At 47.4% G+C, this 12,448-nt stretch overlaps 1 protein-coding gene and 1 long non-coding RNA gene across 4 annotated transcripts in view; both read left to right on the plus strand.

Moving 5' to 3' along the window:
- Positions 1 to 1,342: 1,342 nt before the first annotated feature.
- On the plus strand, positions 1,343 to 6,585 carry LOC135327616 (uncharacterized). Its single transcript, XR_010388009.1, has 2 exons — positions 1,343 to 2,421; positions 3,565 to 6,585. It is a non-coding gene; the product is annotated as an uncharacterized LOC135327616 (long non-coding RNA).
- A 3,065-nt stretch (positions 6,586 to 9,650) lies between these two features.
- The window catches only part of NCALD (neurocalcin delta), a 63,607-nt gene continuing 60,809 nt past the window's right edge, over positions 9,651 to 12,448 (plus strand). The window contains exons 1-2 of one of the 3 annotated variants that reach the window (XM_064507643.1): positions 9,651 to 9,762; positions 10,491 to 10,752. The gene's annotated coding sequence lies outside the window, so the exon portion shown is untranslated. The remainder of the gene's footprint in view (positions 9,763 to 10,490; positions 10,753 to 12,448) is intronic. The other 2 variants (XM_064507641.1, XM_064507642.1) reach the window with 2 other exon arrangements.

Below are 12,448 nucleotides of genomic sequence, written 5' to 3' on the forward strand. Positions count from 1 at the left end.
GATGCAACATAGTGTTAGTAGTGCTAAAATTGCTCTGTGCCTGGTTCATGACAGTGCTGGTTTTGTAGGGCCGATAGTATGAAAGCAGCCTTCAAGCACAGTTTGTGCAGGTGATACATATTTGCACTGCAGGTATCTGCCTACCAGCCTACACATGTAAATCCTGCTGCAGATGGAGGTGAGAGGATGGGCACAGATACCAGCAGTCCATAGCTCTGGGCTGTGTGGGACTGGAGAGCTTAGGGAGAGTAAAAGGTGTTGGAAAAGGCAAAAATGAGAAGTGAATTGTCCAAGGAAAGTAGATGGCCACTATTGCAGGACTCTGTGCACATCTGTACCCAGTCCCCTCTTTGTGCTGGAGCAGAGCTGATGCAGAAGTCATCAGGAATTTGGTGCATTTCAGAGAAATACCCTCTCTAGCTCCTCCTCCTGTATTTAGCCAATTTATCACGAATGTATCACCACTTACCTTTTGGATATCAAAGGGAGAAAGGGGAAAAGGGCATGTTATCAAGGAAAGGGACAAGATGTCTGGTCTAAGCAAGGAAACAGATGCCAAAAATGCTTTCATTACTATCTCTTCAGCAGCTACTGACACTAGGAAACCTTCCTCTATTATCTGTGGAGGAAGAAGTTAATAAAGCATCTGCCAGAAATACTGTATAACAATGTGTACAAGAACAGCAAGTTCCCCTTCGGGACAGTGAAACTCGAAGGGCTTTCATTCAAGCAGATCTTTTTATTCTGATCTGAGCTGTGCTTGTCCAGTAATAAAAAGTTAGAGGCATGGCAAAGTCTGGCAATTTAGAGTATACCCATCAAACATCAAAGAGCACAGATTAGCCACTGGGTGAAGTCCTGGCCGATTTGGAGGGAGGAGACACAGAGATGTCATGATCAGGACCAGCAGGGAAATAAAGCAGAGTCAGTTGCTCATTGTGTTCAAATTCAACACAGATGATATTTCACTGTTTGGCCAGATAAGGCAGAGAGGGCAGGGATGAGTCTGGGGAGGAGGGAGTGCAGTGACTACAGCGTGGGTGCTGGGGAGGGAGCACGGTGACCACAGCGTGGGTACTGAAGAGAGTGTGGTGACCACAGCGTGGGAGCTGAGGAGGGAGCGTGGTGACCAGAGTGTGGGTGCTGAGGAGGGAGCGTGGTGACCAGAGCGTGGGTACTGAGAAGAGAGCGTGGTGACCATGGCGTGGGAGCTGAGGAGGGAGCATGGTGACCAGAGCGTGGGTACTGAGAAGAGAGCGTGGTGACCATGGCGTGGGAGCTGAGGAGGGAGCGTGGTGACCAGAGCGTGGGTACTGAGAAGAGAGTGTGGTGACCACAGCGTGGGAGCTGAGGAGGGAGCGTGGTGACCAGAGCGTGGGTGCTGAGGAGGGAGCATGGTGACCAGAGCGTGGGTACTGAGAAGAGAGCGTGGTGACCATGGCGTGGGAGCTGAGGAGGGAGCATGGTGACCAGAGCGTGGGTACTGAGAAGAGAGTGTGGTGACCACAGCGTGGGAGCTGAGGAGGGAGCGTGGTGACCACAGCGTGGGTACTGAGAAGAGAGCGTGGTGACCACAGCATGGGAGCTGAGGAGGGAGCGTGGTGACCACAGCGTGGGAGCTGAGGAGGGAGCGTGGTGACCACAGCGTGGGTGCTGAGGAGGGAGCGTGGTGACCACAGCATGGGAGCTGAGGAGGGAGCGTGGTGACCAGCCTATGGGTGCTCAGCCCTGTGCCCCTGCCTGAGCCTGGGGGCACGTTGTGGCAGCCCACAGGGGCATCCTGAGGCACCAGCGGGATCCTGCCTGTTGGCGTGCTGGCCCGCACCAGCCCCCATTTTGGCACAGCAGTTTGACAGAAGCCGGCACTGCTTTGCCCTGGGAATCGGCAGCCTAAATACAGTGTCCAGCCCACATCCGGCAGTGGGGCAGTGAGGCCGCAGTGGGGTACCTTACTGCAGGCCTTGGGCCCTTTCTCTCTGCCTGGGACCGTGTCCCGTGAACGGCACCGCCTGTGGCTTTTTGCGCTTACCGGGACTCTGAGAGCTGGTGAGGATCTGAACCAGACAACGTAGCTCGTCCCGCCTTGCATGCACGGCCGTGAGGAGCTGGGCCCTCAGGGGCTCCTCCCATGCCTGGGGTGCAAGGGTGTGCAGATATGTGCCGGCCGGCCTCCCAGGAACGGGTTGCGAAATGCTGTCATCCTTCACAAAGGAAGGCAGGTTTCCAGCAGCAAAAGCTAATCTGCCTTTCAGTGCCCCAGAGTGATGGAAAGCGTTGTGCCAGGACCGGGAGGACTCCAAGAAGCAAGGATAACGTGACGCTCTAACTTCTGCACGTGAGCAGTGAGACATCACGTCAAAGGGCGTCTTAAATTCGTTTTTAATAAAACAGGATACTCATATGCCGGCACATTTAACAGAGGTATAGTATATACCATATATATATATGAGTACTGAGATACATATATAGTATATCCAAACATAACAGGGGTATGGTATAATATTTCCACGTGAGGGTTGAGGCTGGGTGTTAAGTATTACAAAATTAATTACTAGCAGCTACTGAGATAAGATAAGCTTCACAGAAGTGGACTGCAGCAGGTCAAGGAAAGGGGGAAGAAAAAGAGGGAGTGGGAGGAAAGGAAAAGTTCAGTAAGAAAAAACAAAAATATTTGAAATTTGCCAAGTGCGATAAATGCTGTGGAGATTTTTTTGAACAGTTGGAAAAGTTCCTTTTTAATATAGGTGGGACTAAAATACAGATGACAGAGAATTCCTGTTACAGAGTTTTGTTCCTTTCTCCTTACTGGAAAAAGATTTATTTGAGAGCAAAAGGATATTTCTATCTTGTTTCTTTGTTTTTCTGCAGTCGCTATCACTGCGTGCACGGTTAGTTTCCACAATGTTGTCAGGCACTTGGGCTCTCATCCAGCAAATACTTAAGCACACGTGTAACGTCCCAGCCAGTGTAAGGTTATCCATGTGCTTAGATGACTTTGGGTCAGGATCTTAATATCTGCTGCTCAGATGTGCCTTGCACACAGCAAGGAGCAGACGCAGAAGAGCTAGACAATTAGCAAATGTTATTGTGAGACCACAGAGATACTGGCAAGAGGGCTCAGGGGCTAATTCACTACCTGAAATATTAGTTGGATCTGGGAAAAAATAACTGGCAAATCTGTTATTCTCCGAAAAGTGCTGCTTTTGGGCACTTGAAGCAATCTGCAGATTCATTCCAAATGAGTCAGGTTAGCTTAAACAGTGCAAACTGCAGAGTTCGGTGAGCGCTGCTGGCTTGGAGAGGGGAGGGTGGGCTTTGCTCCCTGACCATACAGCCCCCCGGGTGGAGGGAGGGCAGTTGTCAAGCAACAGTGACCTCTCCTGCCCACACAGCTCCTCACTGAAGTCCAGCTCCAAAGGAAGACTTTTGTTTCCATATATCCTTGGCTTTTTTAAAAAGATGTCCAAAATTCTGTTATTGATCCAGAGTGATTTTTTTTCCCATGCACATTGCCAAGTAATCAATTCTTGTTTGATCCAAACTATTTTTCCCGGTTTCTTTCAGCTCGGCCCCCCGATGAGAAGAAAAGAAGGCGTGCACAGCTCAAGAGCATCAATTAACCGAAGGCATCCACATTCAGCTACAAGATAATTCTGGCTGGTCCCTTAGGAGGTGCTGATTGTGGTTACTAGATGATGGGATGTTTTTCCAGCTAATAGCATTTCATTTTTTCATCTACTCTCTCAAGTTTTTGACCTTGTCTCCTGGTGCTTCACTGCCAGCAAGGCAGGATTCATGCAAGGGTGTATTTTCATCTTTTCAAGGCTACTAAGATGATTAAGGGACTGGAGCATCTCTCATATGAGGAAAGGCTGAGTGAGCTGGGACTGTTCAGCCTGGAGAAGAGAAGACTGAGGGGGGATCTGATCAATGTGTACAAGTATCTGAAGGGAGGGTGTAAAGAGGATGGGGCCAGACTCTCCTCAGTGGTGCCCAGCGATAGGACAAGAGGCAACAGGCACAAACTGAAACACAAGAAGTTCTGTCTGAGCATGACAAAAAACTTTACTGTGAGAGTAACAGAGCACTGGAACAGGTTGCCCAGAGAGGTTGTGGAGTCTCCTTCCTTGGAGATATTCAAAAGCCATCTGGACACAATCCTTGGAAATGTGCTCTAGGTGACCCTGCTTGAGCAGGGGTTTTGGACTAGATGATCTCCAGAGGTCCCTTCCAACCTCAGCCCCTCTGTGATTCTGTATAATTCTGTGATCTAGCACAACTGCTACTACCCAGAGGCCAAATCTGGGATGTGGTGGCCAACCTCAGCTCCTCTCGCTCCGCCTGCCTGCACAGGCTGGAGGTCATTCCCCACAGGTGGCTGCAATGAGGCCACTCTGTTGGGGGAGAGGCTTAGCCACATAGATACCAGCCACACTGTGACACCAAGCCTCTGTGCCAGAATATGGGCCCTGGCTCCTTATAGATACCAGTACAGATGCAGTCTCGGATGATCTGCAAGGAGGCAGAAAGTGGATTTTGTCTTACTTGTGTCTCAGGATGCTTTTCCTGTCTAACCGATGACAGTGCAGATGAGGGTGAGAAACTGGCCCTACCTTTCAAGGGAAATGTGGAAGAAGAGGCAGGGAGGGGGGCAGACATGGACTTCAGCATGGTGCAGGATGCAGAGGAGCAGGGGGCAGGCAGGGCCCTGCCACTGGAGTAAGGAGGAGCAGCCAGGGATGAGCAGCCACCAGCTTCCACCTGTGGGGTTGCCAGGAGCAGAGCTGGGGAAGGTTTGGTAAGCGATGGTGGAGAGCCGGTGGATGTACTCGTCAGTGGGAATGAGTGACATCGTCTGGGGGGAAGATGCTGCTGGTGGGTTTTCCTCCCTGTGGGAGGGGGTTCCTGTTCCTGTTTGGGCCCTTGGGACTTGTGCTCCTTCCCCAAGCCACAGGAAATTCCTACCTTCTCCACCTCTCCATCTCCCCATATTTCCCCTTGTCAGGTAGTAAAAAAGCCATGAGCTGAGCTGCCTAAACACAAGAGACTTGGTTTTAAAGCACGTAAATTTTTTTAAAGTGCGAGGCTGTTGCATAGATCTCAGTACATCTCCCTCTGTCCAAAGAAACCATTTTAATCAGGTCTAAAGACCTGATTAAAGATCGCATTATTTAAGCTGGAGCGCCAGAAAAGTTATTTTAGATCAAGAGATCCTTTCTGTGGTATATAACGAAAAGACAGCTTGTGGCGCAAAATCCCTCCACCATTCCTCAGTGTTACATGCCAGAGGTCCTCATACAGGGACAGACACCCACTGCCAGTGCTTGTATCCTCCTAGAGCTCGGGTTTGGTGGTTCTTCTCATTGCTAGAAAGGGCAGTGATGAGGAAAATCTCCAAAGCAGCACTGCAAGTTATTGGACATGAAGCCAGACTTATTGATCCCTAAAGTGGAATCACTAATGTTCCCTGAGAACAGGAATTGGTGGCACTAAAGGAGGGCATCAGATTTTTTTACAGTGCTGCATTCATGGGAAGCCATCTTCCACCTGATTTGGCCTGAACAATAAGGCTTTCACTGGGCCACCTTCAGTGAATGCGGCAGAGTGAACCACTTCTGTTTATTGTTTTTATTTCAAAAATCCCTTTGCTTGCAATGCCATGTCAGCTGTTAGAAAACTAAAATGTCTTTTCCTGTCTGTTTTTTTTCCACCCTGTTTTTCTATGAGAGCAAAAGTCAACATGACAACATTTTGCTCAGCCTTGTTTCTGTCTCTTTTTTATCTGTATTACTGATGCCAATGGAAATATTAAGTCTTTCAAACGGTAAGCTGCAGAGACCAGCAAAATATATGGGGTTTTTTTGGATAGATTACATTAAAATAATGCCTACTTGGGGCTTTTTCCTTTTGTTTTTAAAAGCAGCAAAAAGTCTTCAATATTTGAAAGAAGATTTCAAGTTGAAGCACTTTTTAAAATGTTTTAGTAAAAGAAAAGTCAAGAGTGGATTCTCAGCTGCTTAAATTGATATAACTTCTTTCTGAGTGCAAGGTTGTTTTGGAGATTGACATTAGGGAAGCTCTAGTCTTTTGTGGGTTCAAAGGTCAGCCCATATAGTATTTCTGCTCTCTGTGTGTGTCTTCTATTTTATGGGCAAACAAATGTTATCTATTGTTAGCACTGTAGAGTCAAAACAAGTATGGGAAGAAAAGCTGGATTCTGTTCCTCTTTGTAGTGTTATATATGTGTGTAAATGATTGCATATGTTCAGATACATATGTATTATCAGTGTGTTTGTACATTAAAGATATGTATGTCATATGTATATTATTACATATAGCACATATTGCCGCACTCAGTGAAGCTCTGGTAGATCGTCCGCTGCCTTGAGGGTGAGGGAGTCATTGCATGGGCACCCTGCAGGCATCAACACCCCGCTCGGCTCGAGGTGGGGAGGAGGAAGGGTGTCCCTAGTGTGGGGCAGAGACGCTGGCCAGGTTGCCCTTCCCTTCTGCCAGCAGCGAGGCAGGGTTTCTCCTGCCTTGGCACTGAGCCCTGCTGCCTGCCAGCCTCTCTGTGTGCTTCTGTGGAAGGGCTGTGCATCCTCACGATCTTGGCTCGAGACCAGGCGAGCTCAGCTCAGGGGGCTGAGCCTTCTCTCGGGAGGGCTGGTTGCTCCTGGCCTGGCATTTTTAAATTCATCTGAGCCAAATGTGCAAGACCTCTGCTTTCTGCCAGAAACTCATTTGAGCTTTTTAGGTGCACTCATTGGTGCAATTTCTGATTCCCTGGATGCTGGGGTGAGCCCCAACTTCTGATCGATGTATTCAGCTGCCTATCTTTTTACCCACATAGTGAGTCATGTCATGACAACTTTCTTTCCTTGTACCCACACGTGGCAATTATTACTGTCCTCCAAATCCTAAGAAGAAAGTTTGCTTTCTGATGGGAAACCAAACGCGTGATGGTACAGAGCAAAAGCATCCCAATAAGGAGACGATGAGCGTGAATCTTAAGGTTGTGCTCCCAGGCTGATGAAACTGGTTTGTTTCTCAGTAGACTTCAGCCTTTAAATATCTTTTATCTATTTTTCCACTCACTGCCCATGTCTCATTGCTTAGCATTCACTTGGTTGATTGACATTAAGAAAGGGACAGATTTGGCACTGGGGGTTTTATCATGGAAAAGTTAAACTAAATCAGGGAATAAATATTTTTCTACCACTTCTTGCAGGTTTTTTGTCCCTCTGAGGATTGATTGCTGTTTTTTCCATTCCAGTTTCTGTTTGTGTGGTGTGAACTTCTACTTTGTCCCTATTCCTGAAAAGGTTTGTGAGTTACAATTACATTATTGTGGAGAAGTAGTGATTTAATTCAGAAAACTTCTCCGTGGAGAAATCATCTTCCTGTCATCATCTGTGGGGAGGCATGACAGGACTGCCGCCGAGCCCTGGAAAGTGGAAACTGTACATTTCAGGCTGCCATTATTTTATGTGTTGCAGAGCTTCGGCCTGTTTTTTGTTTTTTCACTTAGTCTTGCAACTGACTGAAAACTAAAGCTTTGGCAACATATAATTAGCGTGTCCATATAAACACATCCCTATTTAAGGAACTCCACAGGGCTTTTGCCTTGCAGCAGAAATACCCTCTGAAGGCGAGCGAAAGGGTTATTTTTATACTAGAAAAAGCAGGTACCCTGAGCGCATGTGTGCTTGTAGGTGTGGAAAATTGGCCTTTCGTGGGGCTCGAGTGAGGCTGGGTCCTCTTGCAGCCGTTCCCAGGGAGCTGCAGGGAGGCCCTGCACCATCTCCTCGGCCACCTTGCCCCCCTGGCGTAAACAGCAACCAGCAGGCAGCCAGCTCTGGTGGTGGGCACCCACCGCGGCAGCGCCGCGGGGCCACGCGGGGCCGGCTCTTGCCCGCACGGGCCTTGGGAATGAGGGTGCGAGCAGCCCTCATCAGGGAGGAAGGCTGTGGTGACGGGGGCCTCTATTCATGTAGCTGGTTGGTTGAACGTTAGGATGGTTGTGGGGATCCACCCCCAAACGTCTGCTGAAGTCTTTATTTGTGTTTGCCAAAATCTTCATCCTCTGGCCAAAGCCAGGGGTAGGTAAAAAGAAGCAACTGTTATGATTTAATGTTTTGATGGAACCGCTGGTAATATTTTTAGAGTATTATTAAAATGTAATTGAAATGTCTTGTGACCCTTAGAATGTATTCGGTATATTGTCTGGTTTTGTGAAAAGGACTTAGAAAAAATTAAAAACTTTAAAATATCTTGCATATGCACACATTTTTGACAGATTAATAATCAGAAAGTAGTGTGCCATGCGGTATTGGAGGGCTCTCTTTTTAAATCGTAATCCCAAACTTTCTGTTGTATTGTACAAACATTACCAATAAATGAAAAGAATATATCTCTATGTTATGGTACAATTTCATTGATGGGTGTTGACATGAAATTTCAGTCTTCTACAGTGGATTAATATGTGTGATTATATGTAACATATGTAGTATATGGTGGGGTTTTTTTAATTCACCATACTCTACTTGTTCTATTAAACTGTCACAGGCTTTCCAGCTAGTTGTGACTATTTTCTTTTTAAGGCATGAATTTTAGACAATTTGGACTGCTTTGTTCTATTGCAATAACTCTTTGAACCCTCTTCACTGTTTTGCTAATTAGGTATAACTGATCAGGTGAGCGAAAGAAGTGCACGGATGAGAGATGCCGGCTCCATGGGCTACTGCACGTACCACGTGTTGGCGTTAGTTTCACACCACATTTCGCTCACTCTGTCCATCCATCCATCCATCATACTTTTTTTAAAAAAGCATTTTCCAATTATTTGGGGGCTAAATCACATTATCTGGGGGCTAGATCGCAACAGTGAATATCTGAGACACTCGCAGTCTTTAACACCTTAACCCTCCCTGCATCTGGCAGGGAAATATCGCTCTTCCCGCTCTAAGAGCAGGGCAGTGAGCTGAAGGTGCTGCCCGCGTCCTCCGAGGTGTTGGGGAAACCCCAGTGCACTGGTAGCATTTGAAAGGCGGTTTATAAGCTGTACTGGGGAAAGCCACACGTCTCACTACATGCTATATAACCCGGCATTTGCTGTTGCTGTTGCGCTGTGGTTTCCCCAAGCGCCTGGTGTCCCCGCACTGCGAGCAGGGGAAGGGGAGGCAGCCGGCTCTCGGCAGGCTCCCCGTCCCCCGGCCCTGCCTGCAGCCTGCTGCCGCCGCTGCAGCCGCTGGGAGCCTTTCCTCAGCACCCGTCAGCATCCTTCCCTGGGCTCTCTTGTCTTTTCCTTTCAATTTCTAATATTTTCTGTTTTGCCTATCATGAAGGGGCCAAACCAGCTTTGCCTGAGGGTCTTCCAGGGGATAAGCTGCATGCTTAGACCCTAAGACCCCGTGCTGCTACATATCCAGTCCATTTTTAATACAGACATTTACTGTGTTTGATTCCTAGTATTTCTGTGTCCCGTGCACCAGTCAGTAATCCTCATTTATGCAGACGAGCACATTTTCTTGTGGCTGACACTTTCCCCTTCCTTCCTGCTTCCCACAGGTGACAGCCTCTGCCTCCCTCCCTCCTCGCTCTCTCCTATCCTGCCCCCTTGCGCACACGCTGCGGCGCGCTTGCAGGGCAGTGCGTAGGGAGGGAGAAAGGAAATCTGGGGACAAGAGTGGATTTCAGCTAGCATTACAAGAAAACCCAAGACGGGTGTCGCGTCTCTGCCTTCGGGACGAGGCTCTGGACGTGAGTCGGCGCTAGATGGCCGGGGGCGCCGCTGCCGTCCCCCCTCCCCGCGGCGTTTCGCTGGGAGCAGCGGGAGCAACGCCGCCAGCGCGGCTCTGCTCTCGGTCGCGCGTGCAGAGGGAGGAGGAGAGCGGGGAGGGTCCGGGGCCCGAGGCGTGCGGGCGCGGGCGCGAGCATGAGCGTGGCTGGGGACCTACGGCTGCTGCCGCCGGGGCTCGCCGGGCGCTGGTTGGCCGCGCAGCCCAGCGCAGCTCGCCGTGGGGCTGGGGTCCGCTTGCAGCGCTCTGCTTCTGCAAGGTTTCCCCAAATCTGGGCAGAGATGCTGACAATCGAACACAAATTTTTGTCACTATGAATAAAACCTCGGCTGTGTGTAATTTGGAGAGATGCTAATTTTAGGCAGCCTGTGCAGCGCCCGGCTGCGCATTGTCGGGGCATCGCGGTGCGCGGAGGCCAGCGTTTCTGGGAGATGCAGCATCCACTTGGGCGAACCGGGCATAAAAGGGGATGTTTTTGCTTGATGCTGGGGATGCGAGAGGAAGAGGAAGAGGGAGGGAGGGAAGCGCGTTCTCCTAAAAGGCCACAGTTAAAACAGCCGCGGTGCGAAGATGGTACAACTCCCCACTAGAGCCAACTTAGCCGAGTTCTTGGTGTTTGGGTTGTCAGGGAGCCCATGATGGTTCAAATGTGCACACAGTATGACAGATGACCTATTGAAATAATTTCAGAGCAGTGCTGCGGTTGCTAGGACAACCAATGCTCTCTTGGCTTTCATCTGGCCATGTGACAGCGACTTTGACGTCAGCTGGAGGCAGAGCCTGTGGTTTCGGCCGCGCAGCCAAAGGCTTGTGAGAACCTAGTGGATGCTGGATTTATCCCCGCTGCTGCTGCTGTTGCTGCTGCTGTTTCTCAGGGGCTGCCAGAGCATGGACTATTAAAAACTTGCATTTCTGCCGTGTGAGGTAACCATTTGCTTTATGTTTTCGTCAGGTATTTTTTTTCTTTTTTCTTAAAAAAAAGAAGGATAAAAAGCAGCTTATCGTGATTGATATTTTTTCACTTGTTTGTTTTGGCTGGAAGTTTGCCTTGATGAACAAGCCGGGCACTATCAGATAAATGCAAAGCAGCTTCCAGTTACTAATTCTGTGTGCAGACTGCAGAGCAGAGTTAAATTTAGATTAATGATCCATGAAAGGAGAATAAAATGATATTGTTCTCATTTGACACTTTAGGAATATAAATGAACATGAGTAACTTAGGGTAATCTATATTGGAGTTAAAAGAACTCATGTTTAGGCATTTTGTTGATTTGGGCATCTGTACGGCTTTATACTTCTGTTGGAACTTGAATTTTTTTTAATGCCTTCTAGCTGAGATGTTTTTATACCCAATGTTTTTAATGAACAGAAAGCCAGCAGTAGATACAGATAGGAACAGCTTGCTATCAAACTCCAAAAGTTTGAATCTTTGAATCATCTTTGTTCACACATGCTCCCTGCACCCACAGCAGTTGTACACTGTTGGGGCTTTCTGTCCTTCTCTTGGGGCATGTGGCACTCTTGACTCTATAATGTTTACAGAGGAAAGGATCAACAGCTTCCTGAAAAATTATCTGAAATATGCCAAGAGACCAACGCTGTTGTAACATAGGCTTTTACCCTTTTTCTCACACACGCACTGAGCTTTCTTTTGCTGTTGTGCAGTAAGAGCGGTCAGATTAGCTAAAAAAAGAACTGCAGCATGAACAGCGCCATAGTAATTGAAAAATAAATGCTATTTGGATCTTCTTTGGAAAAGAAGAGGGAATTTGGTTCTGGTTTTGTATTGCTCTTATTGAGAGAAGGTTGTTATCAAGAAGGAGATTCCAGAGTTCCTGAAGTTTATTGCCACTGCCTGAGTTCGTGTGTGAACGTACATATTCGTTTTAAGAACGGATTACAGATGAAACATCATGTGCATTATTTCCTGGAAAAGTATGTTAGATCATTCTTATCATCTCAGATTATATACTCCTATTCCCTGTTCTCTTCCCCCCAAAGTTCAAAGGGTTTATTGATAGTGGTAATGATTTTCAGCAGCTGCCACTGAATCATGAAGCTACACAACAATTTAAAATACAGCACAATAAAAGATAAAATAATTATATAAAAATTATTCTAATGTTAATAAATACAGCAGACATAGCTGTTTCAATAGTGCCTCAAGGTGGAGATTAACACTGAAAGCACTTCTGTAAAGAAAGTTATGGTTTAACGCTGTAGATTTCAGTGCTTTTGGCATTCCTAATAGATCAACAGTCATAAATGCATGTAAAACCTCTCAACCTTTATTCATGGTGTTATTTAATCTGTTCTTTCCAGTTTAACTCTTATGTCAAAAATATCAACATTTTGAAGACTGAAATACTTTAAATCTTGTTTATTAAATTTTTCACCTGATGGCAATGTATCAGCAAATCAAATACATATATATGTGTGTATATATATATATTTTAAAAATAATTTCCTAACAACTTCACAATGATGCTGATTAATACCTCGTTCTCAGCTTCCTGCAAGAACAATGCTATCGACCCTTTCTTAGGTTGCATGAACTGCCAACACTAGTGCTGCTGGTGCTGTCCGTACTCTGGGGAGCAGGCTGGACTGCCTTGGGAGTAGCTGCTCAGCAGGCTGGATGAGGAGCT

This window comes from Dromaius novaehollandiae, chromosome 2 (assembly GCF_036370855.1).
Source record: "Dromaius novaehollandiae isolate bDroNov1 chromosome 2, bDroNov1.hap1, whole genome shotgun sequence".
Classification (NCBI taxonomy): domain Eukaryota; kingdom Metazoa; phylum Chordata; class Aves; order Casuariiformes; family Dromaiidae; genus Dromaius; species Dromaius novaehollandiae.